This window comes from Rhinolophus sinicus, linkage group LG02, assembly GCF_036562045.2.
Source record: "Rhinolophus sinicus isolate RSC01 linkage group LG02, ASM3656204v1, whole genome shotgun sequence".
NCBI classification, from domain to species: Eukaryota; Metazoa; Chordata; class Mammalia; order Chiroptera; family Rhinolophidae; genus Rhinolophus; species Rhinolophus sinicus.
The window spans coordinates 103,338,979-103,354,394 of record NC_133752.1 but is presented as its reverse complement, the minus strand read 5'-3'; positions in this window follow the sequence as shown (position 1 = coordinate 103,354,394).

Below are 15,416 nucleotides of genomic sequence, written 5' to 3'. Positions count from 1 at the left end.
CAACACTGAGGATAGCAGAACCGAGGACTGGCGCTGTGTAGGACGCACTCGTGAATTGTTGAGCTGGAAATAAAAGAAATGGGATGGACTTCAATACAAATTATGCTTAGAGCTAGGGATTCACTGTAAATAGTGTACACTCTTCCAGCCCCGGAAGCCCCAATTCTTATGTCCTAACAGGTCTCCTGAATAAAGAGACCTAGATGATGGGATGTGGGTTAAAAACGTTAAAATATTTGGAGGACACTTTCACTAGAAGAATGTGACTGACCGTCACTCTGTATATAAAAGCAGCACCGGTTTGCAGTTTCACTTTCAGCCACTCCCTTATCCCCACTGTCTATTTCCTAATACGCCTCTGGTGCCTCTCTCAAAAGACCCAAGAAAAGTCCCATTTGGAGTCTGCTTCTCAGTTACATTTATGATGATGTCACCTTGATGCAGACAAATGAGAATAGATTAACATAAAAGATAAGGCTTGGCCATTAATTAAAGTTTGTTTGACTTCAAATCTTAGGCTCTTTCCCTTGGCTAAGATCAGCTCTCTTATTTTTTTTAATGGTGATTGATTATTTTAATGAATAGTCTTTGACAGTCTCTACACTTTATTGACTGTGCACTCATTAATTAAAATATTTGAGTACTGACTACTCAAAATATGTACTTTAAAATTTATATATAGGGTGTATGTGTGTATGTGTACTTGTGTGTATATGTGAAATATTATATAGGTTATAGAACAAATGCAAAAATAGACATTTTTAAGGGATGAGATAATGAATATAAGAGTTTTAATAATAAGTTCTTCCTGCAATCCCACGCTTAGTCTGTGAACGTCGTGGGATGTGCACACTTCACTGCATTGGTTTGTCTGGACAAATGGACATCATTTGTGAACATGCTGAAAATGCAAGTGACCAATTCACACACGATGGAGAACCTGGACTTTTGAATGCAGAAACACAAAATATCAGATTGAGCATTCATCCCCTTTCAGATGCTTTCAAGACAGCTAAGTTTGGCAATGTGGGTTTCTCCTCCTGCTGTGCCTCTCTGAAGAAGAGCACATAATTCAGAAAAGACATAATGCAAGCACAAAGTCCAATAACTATGTCCGGTAGCATTTTATGAGATAAGACTCTCATTCGTAAAAGGTGATATGAACCAAGAGCAGCCACACAAAATGAAGCAAAAAGAAGCTGTAGAGCATATCTCCTGTCCTGGAGGGGTTTGGTACCAAGAATGGCCAGGATGAAATTGGCACAACGTAGCCCTGGGCCATCGGAAGAAGAGCAGAAGGAAGGACCTGGGGAAGGAAACCTTAATTTCTGATCACAACTCTGCCACTTAGTTGGGAAGTATTCTACTTCACTTAGCTTTTTTTTCTACAAAATGTATATCTACTAAAATACTTAAAAATTCAATTCAATGAAAAGAAGTTCAAATGTCAGACTCAACTACCTTGGCTTAGGGATCTGGTTTAATCATTGTTTGCACCTCCCGCAGGACCTCCCACATTGCGAGCACTTGGTAACTTTTTATTGACCTGACTTTATTTAATGGGACACCAATGTTTATCAGCACTGACAGGGCCGCCTAGACACCAGCATAAGTCTTATGTGCCTGTTGTGTGTGGAAAGCACAGAGGAGTAAATCCAGCTCACATAAATCCATTTTGGGGAGGATTTGTGTGTAGTGAGGGGTATGTGTAGAGTGATGTGGAAATTAGGTTGTAGAAAGAGGAAGAATAAGGACGCAGCTGACAAAGACTCGGGCAAATCCAGTACCACCCGAGTCAGGGCTGGCCCCTCGAAATGGTGAAATGGTGTCTCCACCAAGCTGTGGCCGCCTCCTGAGTCAGACCGTGGGCACAGGGACCCAGGTGAGTGGTAGATGGGCAGAGCGCACACAGGCAGACAGTCCTCGATCTAGGCAAACGAGGACACTTCCCCAAACTCATTCCGTACCCCTCATCGTGGAACTATTTTCATTTTGCTCTCTGGTAACCCTTCATGTCCATTTTAATTTCATCTCACCTCTGCAAAATGTTCATGGTTTTTAAAAGGCACAACCCCATCTGATGAGTGTCTGGACCCTCCTTTCCTCTGACACTACACTGTTGCAACCTCTACTGCTGCAAAGTGTTGCTCATTTTCATTTCTACTCAGTGGCATTTGCTTGGCATATACTGGTCCCTCTTTTAGTGACAAGCTAGCCATACACGTAAATCAGATTTCGGTGAAGGGACTTTCCCATGTTTTCCAGAGTGATGGATTTGGGGGGGAATGCGGGAAAGTAGATGAATTGTTCTTTATTATATTATACAAAAGCCCCGAGGATAAAGAAAAGATTAATACATTGGACTGCATTACAATGAAGGATGTCTGTTCATCAAAAGATGTTAAGACTGTCAGCAGGCAAGCCACACAGTGGGAAAAGATACTTGCAATACCTATATCCAACCAAAGACTTGTATCTAGAATATAAAGTAATTCCTACAAATAAATCCATAAGCCACGCCAATTTAAAAAAAAAATGGGCAAGATTTGAATAGACATTTATAAAGAAAATAACCAAATAGCCAATCAGTGCATAAAAATGGTCCTCAACTTAGCCATCAGGGAAATGCAATCGAAAACCACAGTGAGATATACATTCACTACAATTACTACACTTAACATGACAAAGAACCAAATGCCTTGGTGAAGATGGGGAGCAGCTAGAACACTGCTTTGGGAGTGTAAGTTCTCACAGCGACGTGGGACTCGGTGGCATGGCATTACCTAATAAAGCCTGACATACCTTCCAATCCAGCAACCTCCCTCTGAGGGATAGAAATGTATATTTGTGCCCCAAAAAAACGTGTATACATGACCGGACAATTAAGTTCGCGAACTTGTTGCAACCATGCTGCTAACCCTTTTTTGCTATCAGAGGGATTATTCATTATGAATTTGTACCAGCTGGACAAACAGTTATCCAAGTTTACTATTTGGAAGTGCTGAAGAGGCTGCATGAAAAAGTTAGATGACCTGAACTTTTTGTCAACAATTCATGGCTCTTGCATCAGGACAATGCACCAGCTCACACGGCACTGTCTGTGAGGGAGCTTTTAACCAGTAAACAAATAACCGTATTGGAACACCCTCCCTACTCACCTGATCTGGCCCCAATGACTTCTTTCTTTACTGGAAGATAAAGGAAATATTGCAAGGAAGACATTTTGATGACATTCAGGACATCAAGGGTAATATGACGACAGCTCTGATGGCCATTCCAGAAAAAGAGTTCCAAAAGTGCTTTGAAGGGTGGACTAGGTGCTGGCATCAGTGCATAGCTTCCCAAGGGGAGTACTTCAAAGGTGACCTTAGTGATATTCAGCAGTGAGGTATGTAGCACTTTTTCTAAGATGAGTTCGTGAACTTAATTGTCAGATCTTGTAAGAATATTCTTAGAAATACTATTCATAAAAGCTGGAAATAACCCAAATGTTCACCAGCAGTAGATTGAGTGAATAAATTGTAGGATAGTCCTAAAAGGGACTAATAAGATTAAAAAAAACACAACACACCAACTTGATACATGCCACCACTTTTAAACCATGTCACAGATTTAAAGGTGAAAGAAAGGAGCCAGAGAAGAACACACGCTTTGTGATTCCATCTATATAAAGTTTTAAATTAGGCAAAACTATTGGATGGTGATAAAAGTCGGGAGACATTTTTTTTTTTTTTTTCAATAAGGAGCAGGAGGTGGGTGTGACCTGGGAGAGGACAGAGGGGCTCTGGCGTGCTCTCAGAACTCTGCCCCTTATCTGGGCAGTAGTGACACGGGTGCTCTTGACTTTGTGAAAATTCAATTTATGTGTTTTTCTGTATGTGTGTAACATTTCAGTACAAAGTTTATTTTACTCGTTTTAAAAATTGATGGAAAGCTAATTTGATGAATTAATTTGATAAAGCACTTTGGTAAGTGTCTCACAGTGGCTGCCCTGTGACATTCAGAAACTAAGGTATTCACCGTCTTCCCAAAACGTGATCAAAGGTCACCAGAAATTCTCAGAAGCTAGGGTCGGTGATGCTGAAATGGTCCTGACATGGGAATCTTCCTCTTAAATCATCTGTAGCCTTAAAGATGAAAGTATAGGATGCCTTCGTGACAGGAGGACGAACACAGAGAGAGAGACCTGAGCAGGTCAGTGTTGCAGGAGGATAATTAATTGGTCTGGTACTAGAAAAATCTTCTTTATCTCCAGTTCACGCAGAGCTCAGCTCAGCTATGGACGGACCTTTGGAGAGCATTGTTCAAGCCACTAGTCCTTGTCCTCTGGATCCTAAAAGGACTTTCTGAATATAATGGGCCCCAGAGGGCTCGTAACCTTGTGTTTTATGTGTCATGCCCTGTATTTGATATTATATAACCATGACCAACTTTTCATCTGCTTTTCAAGCTCAAAATACGCTGGCACACACACAAAGAGAACGTGTTTATTACATCAAAGCCTATATGGTAGTCATTTCATAGGACCCATTTCCTCTGTGAAACTGCAAACCAATTTCCTTGGGATACCATTGAAGATGATTCATCCCCATTTTCAGCTCATTTTCTCCATTTCTTACTGGGGACCTTTAGCTTTCCTGTACAGAAGGCCTAGTTTCCCTGTGCACATTGTCCTTCTCATTTTCCCCTTTTGTTTGTTATGTTTTCTTTTGGGGCTTTCTGATGGGGACCAAATTGTCTGAAATCTGCTGGTGAATCATTTGTTCTTTTCACATCCTCCCCAGAAAGCCACGCCACACAATACCTTTCTGGATAATGTGCTTCTTTCATCACGGCCCATGTGGCCACACTGATTTTAAGCAACTCTCCCGATTCTGAAGTTCAAGTAGGCGGGTGCAGAAAAGGATTTCTGGGTTTGGTGGCAGTGCCAAGAGGTAGCTAAGGGGACACTCGGCCATCTCTGCCATGCTTCCTGTGTTTTGATGTGAACAGCTTCCCATTACTCAGGCATATGTAAAGTGTAGTGCCTGGCCACTTCCAACTCCCCCATGACTGTCCTCATCCCTTTAAGTCACCTTTTATATAGGAATTTGGGGCTCTTCACTACACCCAGGTTGACCAGGAAGTCCCCCCAAATCTGTTTAGCAATCCATAAAATAAACAACAGTCACATCATAAGAGTGTCACAGAACGAACCCGGGACCCAATTCTGGAACAGGGGAGTGTTTCCTACAGTCCCGACTTCCCCTTTCTATGTCCTTTCCCCCCTCACACAAACTCTCTGTTCCAAATCCTTGGTTATTCCCATCCCTGATAATTCCCCACTAAGGTGTCTATCATCCCACGAACTTAGGTGTAGAAAAACCTTCATATATGGATTCATTGGTTGATTCATTTATTTCACAAGTATTTACTACATAACGACTGTGTGCCCGGTCCTGTCTGAGATGCTGGAAATACAATTGTGAGAGGTATGATCACTGTGCTTGTCCATAAATTTGGGGACATCCAGTATGACCAACCCCCCATAAAGAACTATGCAGGCCACAATGAAGATGGCACAGTAGGTAAACCCTGTGTTTACCTTCTCTCACAACCACATCAAAATTACAACTAATCTACAAAACAACCATTATTGAGAATCACCTAAAATCAAGCTGAACTGAAGCCTTTCAACTAAGGACGTGCAGAAGAAGCCAACTCCAGACTTATAGGAGAGTCAGAGACGCGGAACAGGCTGGTCCTACACCCACGTGTGACCGTTAAAGATCGGATGGTACATTTCAGCGGTGGGGGTCCCTCCCCATCCCCTAGAAGGGCAAAAAATCCCAGCCCAGCATTCTAGTGCCAGGGAGAGAAGGCCCCATAATTTCTGGTTGTGAAAAACAGTGGAGATTGTGGCTGAGTGAGATAGTGGACAGTGGAAGTCCCAGGCACTCCACCTAAAGGGACCGTGCATGGACTTAACCACCAATGGAATCACTCACTATGAGCCCCAGCACTGAGGCAGCAACTGGAGAGGTGGCAGGGACATATGGTGGGGAACTGAGTTGTCTGGCTTGGGACGGGGGCTGGAGAGACAGGTTTCTGCTGGACGGGGGAGCGGATGGAGGCAGCTCCTGGTGTGTGAACACAGGTGCCAGCCATTTCTGAGTCTTCACTGTTCATTCACCCCACATTGGCAATTTGAGAGCTGGTCTTACCCAACTTTCAGACACACCCAGGCCGCTTCAGGTGGCTTTTTCATCCAGCCTGTCTGCCTTGGCTCAAGCTGCAGACTTTCCTAGAATGTCAAAGGTTCACGGAACCCAGACAAACAGCAACTCGCTTGAGCACGTCCTGCACCTCTGGCTGAGCAGCCCTAAGCCGGCACTAGTGGCAGCCAGCCTTGGTTCAAGGCTTGGCCTTTCAAGGCACTTCTAAGCACAGCACAGGTGGCAGACATCTGCAAATTTCTTTGTGGCTTTCACTGGGTGGCCCCAGGTGGGGCACAGGCTGTGGCTAAAGTAGACCTACAGCAGATTCCCTCCAAGATGGTCCTGGGGCTGGCGCCCCCAGTGGCTAGCTTCAAAATGAGCTGGAGCATCACCCAGCCGTCTCCAAGTACGACAAACCCAAGGGGCGGATTGGGCAGGCACCAGAGTCCTGCTGAGGCAGATCCTGCTCTGTAGGATCAGCCCCTGCACAACTCTTCCCCTGTAGTCAACGCCAGTCCTCACAACCAGTGAGACGAACAGTCAGTCCCTCCCATTGATGTGCAATTATCAACCAAGGCTCAACTACAAGAGGAGGGCACACACAACCCACACAAGGGACACACCTGGAGTGCACAGCTCAGGTGACCAGAAAGACTGTGCTACTGAACCCCACAGCTCACCTACTACATAAGGCCACTCTACTAAGATCAGGAGATATAGCAGCCCTATCTTATACATAGAAACAAACACAGAGAGGCAACCAAAATGGGGAGACAAAGAAACATGTCCCAAATGAAAGAACAGAACAAAGCTCCAGAAAAAGAGCTAAGTGAAACGGAGACAAGCAATTTACCAGATGCAGAGTTCAAAGCACGGTTTATAAGGATGCTCAATGATCTCAGGGAGAACTTCAACAGACAGATAGGAAGCATAAAAATGGAGATGAAAACCATAAAAAAGAATGAGTCAGAAACAAAAGATACAGTAATGGAAATGAAGACTATATTACAGGGAATTAACTGTAGATCAGATGAAGCAGAGGATCCAACCAGCGATGTAGAAAATAGCAGAAAACACCCAAGCAGAACAACAAAAAGAAAAAAGAATCCAAAAAATTGAGGAGAGTTTAAGGGGCCTCCAGGACAATATCAAGTGTACCAACATTTGCATTATAAGGATACCAGAAGGAGAAGAGAGAAAGCAAGGAATTGAAAACATAGTTGAAGAAATAATGACAAAAACTCCCCTAACCTGGTGAAGGAAATAGATTTTCAAGCCCAGGAAGCACATAGAGTCCCAAACAAGATGAACCCAAAGAGGTCAATGCCAAGACACATCATGATTAAAATGCCAAAGGTTAAATACAAAGAGAGACTCTTAAAGGAGCAAGAGAAAAGCAGTTAGTTACCTACAAGGGAGCCCCCATAAGACTGGCAGCTGATTTTTCAACAGAAGCTTTTCAGGCAAGAAGGGAGTGGCAGGAAATATTCCAAGTGATGAAAAGCAACAACATACAACCAAGATTGCTCTACCCAGCAAAGCTATCATTTAGAATTGAAGGTCAGATAAGGAACTTCCCAGACAAGAAAAAGCTGAAGGAGTTCATCGCCACCAAACCAGTATTACAAGGAATCTTAGAGGGACTTCTTTAAGATAGGAGGAGGTTAAGAATGGGTGAAAGGGGAGGGATTAAGAAGTGCAAATTGGTTGTTACACAGTACTCATGGGGGTGTAGGTTATAGCATAAGGAATATAGTGAGTAATATTGTACTAACTAGATGTGGTGCCAGATAGGTACTAGGTCTATCAGGGTGATAGATGGGAATGGGGTTGGGGTCACGGGGGAAAAGCTGAAGGTGTTAAGAGATACAAACTGGTAGTTAATACAGTGTGGGGAATATAATCAACAATGCTGTAAAGGTCATGTAAGGTGCCAGATGGGCACTGGACTTACCAGGAGGATCACGTCATAGACTGTGTAGATGCCTGACCAATGTGCTATACACCTGAAGAGCTAAAGTAAAATAATGTTGAATGTCAACTATAACTAAATATATAGGTACATATAGTCACAGGATGTGGAGTAGAACATAGGGAAGATAGTCGATGGTATTGTAACAGCTATTAGATGTCAGAGGGGTAGTAGCTTGGGGAGGGGGTTATCACTTTATGAGGGGTGTAAATGTCTAACTATTACTAACTATGACATTGCTTTGTACACCTGAAACTAATAAAAAAGAGAGAAAAGCATACATAATTTCAAAAATGAGTAATTGATCAACTATATGAAATTTGTCAGAAATATCAAATAAGATCACAGAAAAATGTTGTGGATTTTGCAATTAGAATGTACGTACAAAGTGCATGATGAAGACATTTCTGGGGTGCTGGTCTGGAAAGGGTTCGTTTTACAAAACATAGTTAGGTACTAGAATTAAAATGTATATAATGGCATCAAGACTAAAATGTCAATATGATTTTTAAAACTGCAATTACAACAATTTCAAGTGATATGAAGCAGAGGATAGATGCAACACCAAAGCCTGTTTTATTTTATTCAACGAATGCCTGTAAGGTACCCATGACATGCCAGGCACTGTTTGAAGCTCTTTGCAAATATTAACTGATGTATTACGCCCAGCAATGCTTGGAGGGAAGTACGATATCAATCCCGTTTTCCAGGTGAGAAAACTGAAGCACAGACAAGTTGAGTCACTTATGTTCACACAACTCAAGGCAGCACAGCTGGTGTGTGGCAGAGGCAGGTGTGGAGCCCCAGCTGTCAAGCTCCGGACTCTGTGTTCTGAATGCCTGGCTTGCTGCAAAATGGTGGGATATTAACAGAATTGTTGAGATCAGGGAAGGCTTCCCGGAGTAAGTGCTGATGGAGCTGAGAGGAGGAAGGAGAGTAGGTGCTAAAAGTGTGTGTGGTGGGGTGATTTTGAGGTAAACCTTCAGTGGATCAACTCAAGATAACTGAGAGTTCAATTATATATTTTTCTCCTCAATATCAAAAGATAGTGGATTTCTGACTGTTGGTGAGGGAAACGCTTCTTCTCCAGTCCTACCCTGGTCCACGCAGAGGGAACCTCATTCATGCAATGCTTCCGGCCCTGCTCCTCCACTTCACTCCTTCTCAGAGGAGGGTGATAGTCTGAGATGTGAGTCCAGAAAGAGAAAGTGGACTGGCCTTTCCCCAGCCCTTTCATTTGGGGGAAGCCCCCTCCAGAGGATGTACCCTCCCTCCATGGGAGGTTGAGAGCCTGTGACAGGATGGGTAAGTCGATGCAAACAGGCTTACCCACAGATATAAGCCACCTTTTCCAATATGATTAGCTTTCCCAGATATAAAGGTACTATTTAGGACTTGCCACTGTCTTACTCTTTTGTCTTATTTCTCAATTGTTTAGAACTCGAGGGGGAAGAGGCATATTATCTCCTGAGGCTTCTCAAAGCCCAGTCCTGGGCTCAGGAGCTTGCTGTTGAGTGTTTAATCCAGCCTGTCTCTTGCAGAATAGTTCAGAGGAGCCCTGGTGAAGGCATAGCCCCACGGAACATGTCCCACAGGGAGTGGCTGCAGAAGCCAGAGCGCCCCTTCTGCATCCTGCCAAAGCCATTTACCCAGGTAGACCTTGGGGATAGTTTTCACTGGATGGTCCTCTAATGCAGGAACTTAGGTCCGTGGAAGACTGTAATTTCATTCTTTTCCTCGTCCCCGTAAAATCAATCCAGATATCGCCACACTCCCCTGCATATCCCCCGTCAGTACATATATGCCCCTTTGAGGTTTATGTTTACTAAAGTAAAACTGTGTCACCCACTCATTGTGTTCCATGACTTATCAACCTGAGGTTTGGTTCTGGAATTTGTCCTACTTATATTCTGTCTTTTGCAATGAAGAGCTTTTGCAACCTGGTTGGTCTCTTGACTCTCACCTTCCTCTTTCTTGGCCTTGTTTCTAACTCACAGTTAGCATGTCCCAACTCCCTTCTGCTGTGTGGTTTCCTGAACCTTCACCTCAGCTACGACCGTACTAAATTCCCTTCCCCGTACCCCTCCCTACTTAAAGGCAAAAATGGAAACATACAATATGATGGATATTACTTGGACTCTACTACCAAAGGAGAGCAATAAATCAATGTGTTCCCCATCTCCATTCCTCAAAAATCCCACTAATCTTTGAGAGTCATGGTCATCTACAAGGAGCCAGTCCCCATGCCATGTATGACGTCGGGGTGTCCAGTTGATTCACTCAACAGGCCATCTGCCGGCTGTTTGTCCTTCACTTAAATGTTAGGTTATTGTGTTTCAGTTTCAAACTGAATGTGGTTGTCACCTGCAATGACTGCCAGTGGAGAGAATAGAAGAGTTTGGGTTGGTTGGTAGGTAGGTAGGTGGGTTGGTCGGCTATGGAACTATGAGAACTAGTTTGAGGCTTCTGCTGATTCTGCTACAAATCGGTGTTCATTATGAAGCATGTGGCTGGGATGCGGGGTGCTGCACAGGGCCACTCAGACCTGTGGGGCTGCCATTTCCCTCGCACACAATTCCCCAAGTCCCTGCTTTCTTTACTCTTTTCTTTGGACTCAAAGAATTTTAAATCCCTCTCTGGTTGCTTAAGTAAAACGGCAGTTGTGTCCAAACCCACGCCATAAACACAACCATGGTGTTTACCAACAGGAGCAAGTGAGAACTAAAAGTATCTCCGGTACCCATGCCCACGAACTGAATTTGTATAGCGACCTGCAACGCCAGTGCAAATGGCAAAGATGACAAGAAAGGCAGGTTTCTTTCTCGCAGCCTGAGCCCTCAATCCAGTATTTCCTTTGGTTCTTGATATCTGGTTTCTCAGCTGAAACGTTTCCTCCAAACTCAACGGTAGAGGCTGAGGAGGCTTTAAGTACTTGGGTTTGTTTTAGGAGCTCAGTCGCATCCTAAGATGAGATATTTTCTGCCTGCTTCTTGGGTGAAAGCACTCACTGTTCTTTGCACCACCTTTCAGCTCTTACACCAGGTTGGGCAAATCATTTTTTCGTACGGTCTTCCTCAATTTGTATATCTGAACACCGAGTCAAATGAAATTTTTCTTCTTTTCAGGGATTTGGTGATGTCTAATGGAAAGATGTTGAGGAAACTAAGACACATTAGTACTGTCTACGGGAGTTTCCGTATGTCCCCCTCTGCTCCAGGATTACCAAATCAGCAATGCCGTCCTGAGAAAGAGTAACCCACACAATGACTCCTTATTTCATCCCAGAGAGATGAAAACAGTGAAGTCAAGTACATCGTTAAAATTAGAATCTTCTGTGTGGAGAAGCTTCAGGGGCTCCCTAGACACAGAGCTGTCAAGTTCCAGCAAGGAGCGTGCTGGAAGGGGACATTGCCTAATGTGCTTGAGCCATTTGAAGTAACCCCCAGGCAGAACGAATTGTAAGGGAAGACGTCGCGCGTTTTCTTCTTCGTGACCAGGAATGAGTTTTCACAGCCGTGGTAATATCCATAGAAGCGGAAGTCATTGCAGGCTAAGCATAGGATGAACTCATAAATGGCACATGAAGAAAACGGAGAGAGTCGTATAAGCACAACAGATTGTTTGAAAAGCTAACATAAAGACACATCTGTGTTTCCCAGGTTTTATGAAGGCCTGTAGCCAATTTACAGAACCATTCAACTTTTAGTGGTTGAATCCAAACCTAGGCTTTTTCAGACTCAGTGTATGTTACCTTGTGCAGGCAGGCTTTCTTTTGTTCCTTAACAATATCAGCTGTCGCAGGATTGGGAAAACTTAGAATAGTTTTGAAAATCCTCATCATCCAATGTAGGGAGCCATTCCATAGCCAGGAGAAAATGACCAGATGAGCTGGTGCTCCAAGACCAGACATGCCCTGTGGTTTAATCAACAGCTGCCCACTTGATGCTGCCATTATCTTAAATCCCAAATGGAATTAATAGAACTTTCTCATTGCTGTGCATACCACCTTGTGCTCAACACCTTAGCAGTTACTTAGGAAGCTCTGTCTCCCATTTACTGCTTTCTTTAGTTCATGATACTCACGTGGCCTCTTCACTGTTGAGTCTGTGATCTTGGCTTCACCGAGACGTGTCATAATGTATCTACCAGGGCGACAATGCCCAGGGATGACAGTGCCCAGGGATGATTGTTGAACTGGAGATTGAAAACCTTAACGCCAAATAAAACAACTGTATAACTTTGAAGTCCTCCTGGGATGATATATGCTAACCCAACTCATACTACAAAGTACTTCGAAGGTGACCGTAAACATATAAATCAGAAAGTTCATTTATAAATTGAAAATGAGATTCAAATAATGAAATGTCTTTTTATCCATTTGTGTTCACAGGACTTCTGGCTTGCAGTTGTAGTGTTTTCCACCATTATCTGATGGTGGTTATGTTGTAGGACCAAAGTTTCTGTCCTTTAGGTAATACAAAGTATCAGATAAAACTTATAAGAAGGCAGTGACCTCAGTGAGGGGGATAAACATGCAAAGAACCCGCCTTCACCACCTTCCAAACCACATAGAGTTTGCCACTCAATGTTGCTTTGTCTCCCCAAAAGACACATTGTTTTCCTTTGTATCAACCAAATAGGTTTTACATTATTCTATTTTTCTGAGGAATACATATGATTTTTAATGCATGTGAAATAAAAATGTTAACTATGCATATACCCATGTTGTGACACTGGGGTCATTTTTTCCTTTCTCTCAAAAGTGGCAAAAAATAATAAATGATTCATTCTACCGGGGAGTTAGCTATAAACATCACTAAATGTTCTGACTTTTCAATTCAACAATATTAGGGTAGTTAGTGGTAATGAATTATTAAAGATGCCTTGGTCAGGAAAATGTCAGTGCCTCTTTTCTGAAATGACATTATTTCTCTTCAGAACAGGATTGTCAAAATATAGCTGGAAGAACAATGAGAGTGAAGGAATACATCATTTAATTTTGTTAATGTCAAAAGTTTCCTAGAGTTCAAGTGGTTGGTTTCTAAATGGGCATTTGTGCAGAAGTCTCCCAATATTTGTTAAGGAGGAAAAAAAAATAGTGGCGAGTGCAAAGGGAACTTAGAGATGTGTAGAAAAGGAAAACAAAGGTTTGTTCTAATAACAACTTGTTGCTAAAATTAAGGACCAATGAAATGTTAAACACAGCTGCCACAGGCTAGAAAGTGGCAACACAGTATGAAGGATGGTTGCAAATTTATTCTCTCCGAAGATCTCAAAAGGATAAGCACAATTGTTATGTAAGGACAGCATTGTCCCACTAGGGCAGGGGAGCCAACTGCGGCCCATGATCCATTGTTAATTGGCCCGCAGCAAATTCCAAAAATATATTTAGTTTACTTAAATAAACCAGGTGAGGCAATACGTACTTCACCTCCAGTGAGTGACCCGGCTGTTTGTGTATTTTACCGCATATGGCCCTTGGTGAAAAATGTTGAAAAAAGTTTGGACACCCCTTGTTATGCAGGGTGTCGTGTGGGGAGCCTGCGGAGTCTCTGCTCCCGCTCCCCACATAAGAACGCAGGATACGGTGAGGCCAAAAAGGAACACCCACGGAGCCATAGGTAGGGGAGTCATACCACTATATTCTCGCAGGCAGCTGGGTTGGAGAAACAGGAAGCAGGAGCCACACTGTTCGCAACCCTCACTGCGCTGCTTGCAGGCTCAGCCACCATCTTCTTGCTAGCTCCCATTTTTCCTCTTCTAGCGTAGCCACGGCAGTTATATTAATGGCCAATGGCTCACTGGTTACAGCTGACGGCCAACTAGCCACAGCTGATGGCCATCCAATCGCAGTTGATGGCCATTTACTACCTGAGCCAGCACCTTTCCACGTGAGGCCGAGAGCCTGGAAACTGCACTCCTGGCTCTGTCCTCACACCCTTGCACTAGGGTAATACAGTGCTCAGGTGACAAAAAGCACAGGGCATGCTGCGGGCCCTAGAAGAGACTGCGGTCCACCTGGGAAGGTCATCTGTATACATAAAACAACTGGGGCAAAACCAAGTGCTGCCCTGGGTCCAGAAAATAAGTGTGAGAAGAGGAAGAACATTGAGGGTGAGAGTGATCTTGGAACATAGAGGGCCTTCAGCTGAAATTGGAAAGAAAGGTAATATTTGGAAAGGAAAAAGGCAAAACAAACAAACAACCTTTTAATTGTGGTTAAAAAACAACAACAAACATAACAAAAAATGTCCCATCTTCACCATTTTTAAGTGTACAGTACATTTGTGTTAACTATATGCATCTTATTGTGCAATAAATCTCCAGAACGTCCCATCTTGGAAAACTAAAACTTTACTCCCACTAAACAACGTCCCTTTCCCCTTCCTCCCAGCGCCTGGCACCCACCCTTCTACTTTCTGTCTCTATGAATATGACTATTTTCCACACCTCATATAAGTCCACCCAAACAATATTTCTCCTTTTGTGACTAGCTTATTTCACTTAGCCTAACGTCCTTGAAGTTCAACCTTGTTGCAGCATATGATAGGATTTCATATTACTGAGCCGTTGAATGCACATACACGTTCAGGTTATTTCTTTATCCATTAACGCACCAGTGGACAGTCAGGTTATTTCCATGTCTTAGCTGTTGGGAATAATACTGCTATGAACACAGGTGTGTATGTGTCCCTTTGAGATCCTGTTTTCAGTTTTTCTTAATATGTACCCAGAGTGGAATTGTTGGATCATAAGGTAGTTCTATTTTAAAATTTTTTGAGGAACTTTGGAAGAAGCAAAACTTTTGGCAAGGTGGCTCCATTATCCGGGAGGGTTAGTGTCTGTTAAGGGACGTGTGACAACCAGTGAGGACCCTGGCCTGAGTGACTGCATCAGAGGCTTCCAAGGGGGACATGAGTTGGCCAGGTAAGGAGACACAACCACACGAAGGCCCAGGAGGCAGCAGAAACACAAAAATCCTGTGAAGCAAGCATTTGATGAGCCACAGTGGTTCTTTGCTAGGATGTAGCGTGGTGAAAACGATATACTAAAGATGATCATTTACCACAAATTCACTTCTCAGACACATATTACCTGCCTTCCTTGTGTGCTGCACTAGTCTAAATGCTGGGGACATGGTATTGAACAATACAGAGAAACTACTTCACACACGCCTAAACTTCAGTAGAGGGAAACAGGTGATATGCGAGTAAAGTGTGTGTGTGTGTGTGTGTGTGTGTGTGTGT